We start from the raw sequence: 12,156 nt of genomic DNA on the forward strand, positions 1-12,156 counted from the left end.
CTCCGAATGTCCACTGGCAGTTCCTACACAAAGAGTGTTTCAGAACTGCTCCTTCAAAAGTAAGGCTCAGCTCTGTTAGTTGAATGCAGAGAACAGAAAGTAGTTTCAGAGAATGCTTCTGTGTAGTTTTTATTTGGAGATATTCCTTTTTCCTCTATTACAATCTTAGCGCTCCCAAGTTCCACTTGCGTTTTCTACACAAAGAGTCTTTTATAACTGCTCAATCAAAAGTATGGTTTAGCTCGGTTAACTGAATGCACAGATCAGAAATAAGTTTCACAGAATGCTTCTATGTAGTTTTTATTTGAAGATATTCTTTTTCCCAATGTAGGCCTCTTAGCGCTTAGAATGTCCAATTGCAGTTTCTACAGAAAGAGTGTTTCAGAACGGCTCAATCAAAAATAAGTTTCAACTCTGTTAGTTGAATGCACAGAAGAGAAAGAAGTTTCATACAACGCTTCTGTGTAGTTTATATTTGAATATATTCCTTTTTCCACTACTACCCTCTTAGCGCTCCAAATGTCCAGTTGCATTTTCTGCAGAAACAGTGTTCAGAACTGCTCAATCAAAAGTATGGTTTAACTCTGTTAGCTGAATGCACAGATCAGGGAAACGTTTCACAGAATGATTCTGTGTAGTTTATATTTGAAGATATTCCTTTTTCCACTATTACCCACTTAGCGCTCCAAATATCCAGTAGCATTTTCTACAGCAAGAGTGTTTCAGAACTGCTCAATCAAAAGTATGGTTTAACTCTCTTAGCTGAATGCACAGATCAGAAAGAAGTTTCACAGAATGCTTCTGTGTAGTTTTTATTTGAAGATATTCTTTTTCCCAATGTAGGCCTCTTAGTGCTTAGAATGTCCAATTGCAGTTTCTAAAGAAAGAGTGTTTCAGAACGGCTCAATCAAAAGTAAGTTTCATCTCTGTTAGTTGAATGCACAGAACAGAAAGAAGTTTCAAAGAATGCTTCTGTGTGGTTTATATTTGAATATATTCCTTTTTCAACTATTACCCTCTTAGCTCACCGTATGTCCACTTGCATATTCTACAGAAATAGTGTTCAGAACGGCTCAATCAAAAGTATGGTTTTACTCTGTTAGTTGAATGCATAGATCAGAAAGAAGTTGCAGAGAATGATTCTGTGTAGTTTTTATTTGTAGATATTCTTTTTCCCAATATAGGCCTCTTAGCGGTCAGAATGTCCAATTGCAGTTTCTACAGAAAGAGTGTTTCAGAACGGCTCCATCAAAAGTAAGGTTCAACTCAGTTAGTTGAATGGACAGAACAGAAAGAAGTTTCACAGAATGCTTCTGTGTAGTTTATAATTGAATATAATCCTTTTTCCCCTATTACCCTATTAGCGCTCCGAATGTCCACTTGCATTTTATACAGAAAGAGTGTTCAGAACGGCTCAATCAAAAATAAGGTTCAACTCTGTTAGTTGAATGCACAGAAGAGAAAGAAGTTTCATACAATGCTTCTGTGTAGTTTATATTTGAACATATTCCTTTTTCCATTATTACCCACTTAGCGCTCCGAATGTCCAATTGCATTTTCTACAGACAGAGTGTTTCAAAACTGCTCAATCAAAAGTATGGTTTAACTCTGTTAGCTGAATGCTCAGATCAGAAAGAAGTTTCACAGAATGCTTCTGTGTAGTTTATATTTGAATATATTCCTTTTTCCACTACTACCCTCTTAGCGCTCCGAATCTCCACTTTCATTTTCTACAGAAAGAGTGTTCAGAACTGCTCAATCAAAACTAAGGTTCAACTCTTTTAGTTGAATGCACAGAACAGACAGAAGTTTCACAGAATGCTTCTGTGTAGTATTTAGTTGTAGATATTCCTTTTTCGACTATTACCGTCTTAGTGCTCCGAATGTCCACTGGCAGTTCCTACACAAAGAGTGTTTCAGAACTGCTCCTTCAAAAGTAAGGCTCAGCTCTGTTAGTTGAATGCAGAGAACAGAAAGTAGTTTCAGAGAATGCTTCTGTGTAGTTTTTATTTGGAGATATTCCTTTTTCCACTATTACAATCTTAGCGCTCCGAATGTCCACTTGCATTTTCTACAGAAAGAGTGTTTCAGAACGGCTCAATCAAAACTAAGGTTCAACACTTTTACTTGAATGCACAGAACAGAAAGAAGTTTCACAGAATGCTTCTGTGTAGTTTTTATGTGTAGATATTCTTTTTCCCAATATATGCCCCTTAGCGCTCAGAATGTCCATTTGCATTTTCTACAAAAAGAGTGTTTCAGAACGGCTCAATCAAAAGCAAGGTTCAACTCAGTTAGTTGAATGCAGAGAACAGAAAGGAGTTTCACAGAATGCTTCTCTGTAGTTTATATTTGAATATATTGCTTTTTCCACTATTACCCTCTTAGCGCTCCCAATGTCCACTTGCATTTTCTACAGAAAGAGTGTTCAGAACTGCGCAATCAAAAGTATGGTTTAACTCTATTAGCTGAATGCACATATCAGACATAAGTTACACACAATGCTTCTGTGTAATTTTTATTTGAATATATTATTTTTCGCAATATAGGCCTCTTAGCGCACAGAATGTCCAACTACAGTTTCTACAGAAAGAGTGTTTAAGAACGGCTCAATCAAAAGTAAGGTTCAACTCTGTTAGTTGAATGTACAGAACGGAAAGATGTTTCATACAATGCTTCGGTGTAGTTTATATTTGAACATATTCCTTTTTCCACTATTACCCACTTAGCGCTCCGAATGTCCAGTTGCATTTTCTACAGAGTGTTTCAAAACTGCTCAATCAAAAGTATGGTTTAACTCTGTTAGCTGAATGCTCAGATCAGAAAGAAGTTTCACAGAATGCTTCTGTGTAGTTTATATTTGAATACATTCTATTTCCACTACTACCCTCTTAGCGTTCCAAATGTCCAGTTGCATTTTCTACAGAAAGAGTGTTCAGAACTGCTCAATCAAATGTACGGTTTAACTCTGTTAGCTGAATGCACAGATCAGAAAGAAGTTTCACAGAATGATTCTGTGTAGTTTATATTCGAAGATATTACTTTTTCCAGTATTACCCTCTTAGTGCTCCGAATGTCCACTTGCATTTTCTACAGAAAGAGTGTTCAGAACGGCTCAATCAAAAGTATGGTTTTACTCTATTAGTTGAATGCCATATCAGAAATAAGTTTCACAGAATGCTTCTGTTTAGTTTTTATTTGAAGATATTCTTTTTCCCAATATAGGCCTCTTAGCGCTCAGAATGTCCAATTGCAGTTTCTACAGAAAGAGTGTTTCAGAATTTCTCCATCAAAAGTAAGGTTCAACTCAGTTAGTTGAATGCACAGAACAGAAAGAAGTTTCACAGAACGCTTCTGTGTAGTACATATTTGAATATATTCCTTTTCCGGTATTACCGTCTTAGCGCTCCGAATATCCACTTGCATTTTCTACAGAAAGAGTGTTTCAGAACGGCTGAATCAAAAATAAGGTTCAACTCTGTTAGTTGAATGCACAGAACAGAAAGAAGTTTCATACAATGCTTCTGTGTAGTTTATATTTGAATATATTCCTTTTTCCACTACTACCCTCTTAGCGCTCCAAATATCCAGTTGCATTTTCTACAGAAAGAGTGTTCAGAACTGCTCAATCAAAAGTATGTTTTAACTCTGTTAGCTGAATGCACAGATCAGAAATAAGTTTCAGAGAATGATTCTGTGTAGTTTATATTTGAAGATATTAATTTTTCCACTATTACCCAAATAGCGCTCCAAATGTCCAGTTGCATTTTCTACAGAAAGAGTGTTTCAGAACTGCTCAATCAAAAGTATGGTTTAACTCTGTTAGCTGAATGCACAGATCAGAAAGAAGTTTCACAGAATGCTTCTGTGTAGTGTTTATATGAAGATATTCTTTTTACCAATATAGGCCTCTTAGCGCTCAGAATGTCCAATTGCAGTTTCTATGGAAAGAGTGTTTCAGAACGGCTCAATGAAAAGTAAGGTTCACCTCTTTTAGTTGAATGCACGGAACAGAAAGAAGTTTCACAGAATGCTTCTGCGTAGAGTTTAGTTGTAGATATTCCTTTTTTGACTATTACCCACTTAGCGCTCCGAATGTCCACTGGCAGTTTCTACACAAAGAGTGTTTCAGAACTGCTCATTCAAAAGAAAGGCTAAACTCTGTTAGTTGAATTCAGAGAACAGAAAGGAGTTTCAGAGAATGCTTCTGTGTAGTTTTTATTTGGAGATATTCCTTTTTCCTCTATTACAATCTTATCGCTCCGAAGGTCCACTTGCATTTTCTACACAAAGAGTGTTTCACAACTGCTCAATCAAAAGTATGGTTTAGCTCTGTTAACTGAATGCACAGATCAGAAATAAGTTTCACAGAATGCTTCTGTGTAGTTTTTATTTGAAGATATTCTTTTTCCCAATGTAGGCCTCTTAGCGCTCAGAATGTCCAATTGCAGTTTCTACAGAAAGAGTGTTTCAGAACGGGTCAATCAAAAGTAATGTTCAACTCTGTTAGTTGAATGCACAGAACAGAAAGGAGTTTCACAGAATGCTTTTGTGTAGTTTGTATGTGAATATATTCCTTTTTCCAATATTACCCTCTTAGCGCTCCGAATGTCCACTTGCATTTTCTACAGAAAGAGTGTTCAGAACTGCGCAATCAAAAGTATGGTTTAACTCTGTTAGCTGAATGCACATATCAGAAATAAGTTTCACACAATGCTTCTGTGTAGTTTTTATTTGAATATATTTTTTTTCGCAATATAGGCCTCTTAGCGCTCAGAATGTCCAATTGCAGTTTCTACAGAGAGTGTTTCAGAACGGTGCAATCAAAAGTAAGGTTCAACTCAGTTGAATGTACACAACAGAAAGATGTTTCATTCAATGCTTCTGTGTAGTTTATATTTGAACATATTCGTTTTTCCACTATTACCCACTTAGCGCTCCGAATATCCAGTTGTATTTTCTACAGACAGAGTGCTTCAAAGCTGCTCAATCAAAAGTATGGTTTAACTCTGTTAGCTGAATGCACAGATCAGAAAGAAGTTTCACATAATGATTCTGTGTAGTTTATATTTGAAGATATTACTTTTTCCAGTATTACCCTCTTAGCGCTCCGAATGTCCACTTGCATTTTCTACAGAAAGAGTGCTCAGAACGGCTCAATCAAAAGTATGGTTTTACTCTATTAGTTGAATGCCCATATCAGAAATAAGTTTCACAGAATGCTTCTGTGTAGTTTTTATTTGAAGATATTCTTTTTCCCAATATAGGATTCTTAGCGCTCAGAATGTCCAATTGCAGTTTCTACAGAAAGAGGGTTTCAGAACGGCTCCATCAAACGTAAGTTTCAACTCAGTTAGTTGAATGCACAGAACAGAAAGAAGTTTCAGGGAATGCTTCTGTGTAGTTTATATTTGAATATATTCCTTTTCCTGTATTACCGTCTTAGCGCTCCGAATATCCACTAGCATTTTCAACAGAAAGAGTGTTTCAGAACGGATCAATCAAAAACAAGGTTCAACTCTGTTAGTTGAATGCACAGAACAGAAAGATGTTTCATACAATGCTTCTGTGTAGTTTATATTTGAATATATTCCTTTTTTCACTACTACCCTCTTAGCGCTCCAAATGTCCAGTTGCATTTTCTACAGAAAGAGTGTTCAGAACTGCTCAATCAAAAGTGTGGTTTAACTCTGTTAGCTGAATGCACAGATCAGAAAGAAGTTTCACAGAATGCTTCTGTGTAGATTTATTTGTAGATATTCTTTTTCCCAATATAGGCCTCTTAGCGGTCAGAATGTCCAATTGCAGTTTATACAGAAAGAGTGTTTCAGAACGGCTCCATCAAAAGTAAGGTTCAACTCAGTTAGTTGAATGGACAGAACAGAAAGAAGTTTCACAGAATGCTTCTGTGTAGTTTATAATTGAATATATTCCTTTTTCCACTATTACCCTATTAGCGCTCCGAATGTCCACTTGCATTTTCTACAGAAAGAGTGTTCAGAACTGCGCAATCAAAAGTATGGTTTAATTCTGTTAGCTGAATGCACATATCAGAAATAAGTTTCACACAATGCTGCTGTGTAGTTTTTATTTGAAGATATTATTTTTCCCAATATAGGCCTCTTAGCGCTCAGAATGTCCAATTGCAGTTTCTACAGAAAGAGTGTTTCAGAACGGCTCAATCAAAAGTAAGTTTCAAATCTGTTAGTTGAATGCACAGAACAGAAAGTAGTTTCATACAATGCTTCTGTATAGTTTATATTTGAACATATTCCTTTTTCCATTATTAACCACTTAGCCCTCCGAATGTCCAGTGGCATTTTCTACAGTCAGAGTGTTTCAAAACTGCTCAATCAAAAGTATGGTTTAACTCTGTTAGCTGAATGCTCAGATCAGAAAGAAGATTCACAGAATGCTTCTGTGTAGTTTATATTTGAATATATTCCTTTTTCCACTACGACCCTCTTTGCGCTCCAAATGTCCAGTTGCATGTTCTACAGAAAGAGTGTTCAGAACTGCTCAATCAAAAGTATGGTTTAACTCTGTTAGCTGAATGCACAGATCAGAAAGAAGTTTCACAGAATGATTCTGTGTAGTTTATATTTGAAGATATTCCTTTTTCCACTATTACCCACTTAGCGCCCCAAATGTCCAGTTGCATTTTCTACAGAAAGAGTGTTTCAGAACTGCCCAATCAAAAGTATGGTTTATCTCTGTTAGCTGAATGCACAGATCAGAAAGTAGTTTCACAGAATGCTTCTGTGTAGTGTTTATATGGAGATATTCTTTTTACCACTATAGGCCTCTCAGCGCTCAGAATGTCCAATTGCAGTTTCTATAGAAAGAGTGTTTCAGAACGGCTCAATTAAAAGTAAGGTTGACCTCTTTTAGTTGAATGCACAGAACAGAAAGAAGTTTCACAGAATGCTTCTGTGTAGTATTTAGTTGAAGATATTCCTTTTTTGACTATTACCCACTTAGCGCTCCGAATGTCCACTGGCAGTTTCTACACAAAGAGTGTTTCAGAACTGCTCATTCAAAAGTAAGGCTAAATTCTGTTAGTTGAATTCAGAGAACAGAAAGGAGTTTCAGAGAATGCTTCTGTGTAGTTTTTATTTGGAGATATTCCTTTTTCCTCTATTACAATCTTAGCGATCAGAAGGTCCACTTGCATTTTCTACACAAAGAGTGTTTCACAACTGCTCAATCAAAAGTATGGTTTAGCTCTGTTAACTGAATGCACAGAACAGAAATAAGTTTCACAGAATGCTTCTGTGTAGTTTTTATTTGAAGATATTCTTTTTCCCAATGTAGGCCGCTTAGGGCTCAGAATGTCCAATTGCAGTTTCTACAGAAAGAGTGTTTCAGAACGGGTCAATCAAAAGTAAGGTTCAAATCTGTTAGTTGAATGCACAGAACAGAAAGAAGTTTCACAGAATGCTTCTCTGTAGTTTACATTTGAATATATTCCTTTTTCCACTATTACCCTCTTAACGCTCCGTATGTCCACTTGCATTTTCTACAGAAAGAGTGTTCAGAACGGCTCAATCAAAAGTATGCTTTTACACTGTTAGTTGAATGCACAGATCAGAAAGAAGTTTCACAGAATGCTTCTGTGTAGTTTTTATTTGTAGATATTCTTTTTCCCATTATAGGCCTCTTAGCGGTCAGAATGTCCAATTGCAGTTTCTACAGAAAGAGTGTTTCAGAACGGCTCCATCAAAAGTAAGGTTCAACTCAGTTAGTTGAATGGACAGAACAGAAAGAAGTTTCACAGAATGCTTCTGTGTAGTTTATAATTGAATATATTCCTTTTTCCACTATTACCCTATTAGCGCTCCGAATGTCCACTTGCATTTTCAACAGAAAGAGTGTTTCAGAACGGCTCCATCAAAAGTAAGGTTCAACTCAGTTAGTTGAATGGACAGAACAGAAAGAAGTTTCACAGAATGCTTCTGTGTAGTTTATAATTGAATATATTCCTTTTTCCACTATTACCTTATTAGCGCTCCGAATGTCCACTTGCATTTTCTACAGAAAGAGTGTTCAGAACTGCGCAATCAAAAGTATGGTTTAATTCTGTTAGCTGAATGCACATATCAGAAATAAGTTTCACACAATGCTGCTGTGTAGTTTTTATTTGAAGATATTATTTTTCCCAATATAGGCCTCTTAGCGCTCAGAATGTCCAATTGCAGTTTCTACAGAAAGAGTGTTTCAGAACGGCTCAATCAAAAGTAAGTTTCAAATCTGTTAGTTGAATGCACAGAACAGAAAGAAGTTTCATACAATGCTTCTGTATAGTTTATATTTGAACATAATCCTTTCTCCATTATTACCCACTTAGCGCTCTGAATGTCCAGTGGCATTTTTTACAGTCAGAGTGTTTCAAAACTGCTCAATCAAAAGTATGGTTTAACTCTGTTAGCTGAATGCTCAGATCAGAAAGAAGTTTCACAGAATGCTTCTGTGTAGTTTATATTTGAATATATTCCTTTTTCCACTACGACCCTCTTAGCGCTCCAAATGTCCAGTTGCATTTTCTACAGAAAGAGTGTTCAGAACTGCTCAATCAAAAGTATGGTTTAACTCTGTTAGCTGAATGCACAGATCAGAAAGAAGTTTCACAGAATGATTCTGTGTAGTTTATATTTGAAGATATTCCTTTTTCCACTATTACCCACTTAGCGCCCCAAATGTCCAGTTGCATTTTCTACAGAAAGAGTGTTTCAGAACTGCCCAATCAAAAGTATGGTTTATCTCTGTTAGCTGAATGCACAGATCAGAAAGTAGTTTCACAGAATGCTTCTGTGTAGTGTTTATATGGAGATATTCTTTTAACCAATATAGGCCTCTTAGCGCTCAGAATGTCCAGTTGCAGTTTCTATAGAAAGAGTGTTTCAGAACGGCTCAATGAAAAGTAAGGTTCACCTCTTTTAGTTGAATGCACAGAACAGAAAGAAGTTTCACAGAATGCTTCTGTGTAGTATTTAGTTGAAGATATTCCTTTTTCGACTATTACCCTGTTAGCGCTCCGAAAGTCCACTGGCAGTTCCTACACAAAGAGTGTTTCAGAACTGCTCCTTCAAAAGTAAGGCTGAACTCTGTTAGTTGAATTCAGAGAACAGAAAGGAGTTTCAGAGAATGCTTCTGTATAGTTTTAATTCGGAGATATTCCTTTTTACTCTATTACAATCTTAGCGATCAGAAGGTCCACTTGCATTTTCTACACAAAGAGTGTTTCATAACTGCTCAATCAAAAGTATGGTTTAGCTCTGTTAAGTGAATGCACAGATCAGAAATAAGTTTCACAGAATGCTTCTGTGTAGTTTTTATTTGAAGATATTCTTTTTCCCAATGTAGGCCTCTTAGCGCTCAGAATGTCCAATTGCAGTTTCTACAGAAAGAGTGTTTCAGAACGGCTCAATCAAAAGTAAGGTTCAACTCTTTTAGTTGAATGCACAGAACAGAAAGAAGTTTCACCGAATGATTCTGTGTAGTTTATATTTGAATATATTGCTTTTTCCACTATTACCTTCTTAGCGCTCTGAATGTCCACTTGCATTTTCTACAGAAAGAGTGTTCAGAATTGCGCAATCAAAAGTATGGTTTAACTCTGTTAGCTGAATGCACATATCAGAAATAAGTTTCACACAATGCTTCTGTGTAGTTTTTATTTGAATATATTTTTTTTCGCAATATAGGCCTCTTAGCGCTCAGAATCTCCAATTGCAGTTTCTACAGAAAGAGTGTTTCAGAACGGCTCAATCAAAAGTAAGGTTCAACTCTGTTAGTTGAATGTACACAACAGAAAGATGTTTCATTCAATGCTTCTGTGTAGTTTATATTTGAACATATTCGTTTTTCCACTATTACCCACTTAGCGCTCCGAATATCCAGTTGCATTTTCTACAGACAGAGTGTTTCAAAACTGCTCAATCAAAAGTATGGTTTAACTCTGTTAGCTGAATGCACAGATCAGAAAGAAGTTTCACAGAATGCTTCTGTGTAGTTTATATTTGAATATATTCCTTTTTCCACTACTCCCCTCTTAGCGCTCCAAATGTCCAGTTGCATTTTCTACAGAAAGAGTGTTCAGACTTGCTCAATCAAAAGTATGGTTTAACTCTGTTAGCTGAATGCACAGATCAGAAAGAAGTTTCACAGAATGATTCTGTGTAGTTTATATTTGAAGATATTACTTTTTCCAGTATTACCCTCCTAGCGCTCCGAATGTCCACTTGCTTTTTCGAAAGAAAGAGTGTTCAGAACGGCTCAATCAAAAGTATGGTTTTACTCTATTAGTTGAATGCCCATATCAGAAATAAGTTTCACAGAATGCTTCTGTGTAGTTTTTATTTGAAGATATTCTTTTTCCCAATATAGGAATCTTAGCGCTCAGAATGTCCAATTGCAGTTTCTACAGAAAGAGGGTTTCAGAACGGCTCCATCAAACGTAAGGTTCAACTCAGTTAGTTGAATGCACAGAACAGAAAGAAGTTTCAGGGAATGCTTCTCTGTAGTTTATATTTGAATATATTCCTTTTCCAGTATTACCGTCTTAGCGCTCCGAATATCCACTAGCATTTTCTACAGAAAGAGTGTTTCAGAACGGCTCAATCAAAAACAAGGTTCAACTCTGTTAGTTGAATGCACAGAACAGAAAGATGTTTCATACAATGCTTCTGTGTAGTTTATATTTGAATATATTCCTTCTTCCACTACTACTCTCTTAGCGCTCCAAATGTCCAGTTGCATTTTCTACAGAAAGAGTGTTCAGAACTGCTCAATCAAAAGTATGGTTTAACTCTGTTAGCTGAATGCACAGATCAGAAATAAGTTTCACATAATGATTCTGTGTAGTTTATATTTGAAGATATTCCTTTTTCCACTATTACCCACTTAGCGCTCCAAATGACAACTTGCATTTTCTACAGAAAGAGTGTTTCAGAACTGCTCAATCAAAAGTATGGTTTAACTCTGTTAGCTGAATGCACAGATCCGAAAGAAGTTTCACAGAATGATTCTGTGTAGTTTATATTTGAACATATTACTTTTTCCAGTATTACCCTCTTAGTGCTGAGAATGTCCAATTGCAGTTTCTATAGAAAGACTGTTTCAGAACGGCTCAATCAAATGTAAGGTTCACCTCTTTTAGTTGAATGCACAGAACAGACAGAAGTTTCACAGAATGCTTCTGTGTAGTATTTAGTTGAAGATATTCCTTTTTCGACTATTACCGTCTTAGTGCTCCGAATGTCCACTGGCAGTTCCTACACAAAGAGTGTTTCAGAACTGCTCCTTCAAAAGTAAGGCTCAGCTCTGTTAGTTGAATGCAGAGAACAGAAAGTAGTTTCAGAGAATGCTTCTGTGTAGTTTTTATTTGGAGATATTCCTTTTTCCTCTATTACAATCTTAGCGCTCCCAAGTTCCACTTGCGTTTTCTACACAAAGAGTCTTTTATAACTGCTCAATCAAAAGTATGGTTTAGCTCGGTTAACTGAATGCACAGATCAGAAATAAGTTTCACAGAATGCTTCTATGTAGTTTTTATTTGAAGATATTCTTTTTCCCAATGTAGGCCTCTTAGCGCTTAGAATGTCCAATTGCAGTTTCTACAGAAAGAGTGTTTCAGAACGGCTCAATCAAAAATAAGTTTCAACTCTGTTAGTTGAATGCACAGAAGAGAAAGAAGTTTCATACAACGCTTCTGTGTAGTTTATATTTGAATATATTCCTTTTTCCACTACTACCCTCTTAGCGCTCCAAATGTCCAGTTGCATTTTCTGCAGAAACAGTGTTCAGAACTGCTCAATCAAAAGTATGGTTTAACTCTGTTAGCTGAATGCACAGATCAGGGAAACGTTTCACAGAATGATTCTGTGTAGTTTATATTTGAAGATATTCCTTTTTCCACTATTACCCACTTAGCGCTCCAAATATCCAGTAGCATTTTCTACAGCAAGAGTGTTTCAGAACTGCTCAATCAAAAGTATGGTTTAACTCTCTTAGCTGAATGCACAGATCAGAAAGAAGTTTCACAGAATGCTTCTGTGTAGTTTTTATTTGAAGATATTCTTTTTCCCAATGTAGGCCTCTTAGTGCTTAGAATGTCCAATTGCAGTTTCTAAAGAAAGAGTGTTTCAGAACGGCTCA

Source organism: Symphalangus syndactylus, chromosome 6 (genome assembly GCF_028878055.3).
Source record: "Symphalangus syndactylus isolate Jambi chromosome 6, NHGRI_mSymSyn1-v2.1_pri, whole genome shotgun sequence".
Classification (NCBI taxonomy): Eukaryota; Metazoa; Chordata; class Mammalia; order Primates; family Hylobatidae; genus Symphalangus; species Symphalangus syndactylus.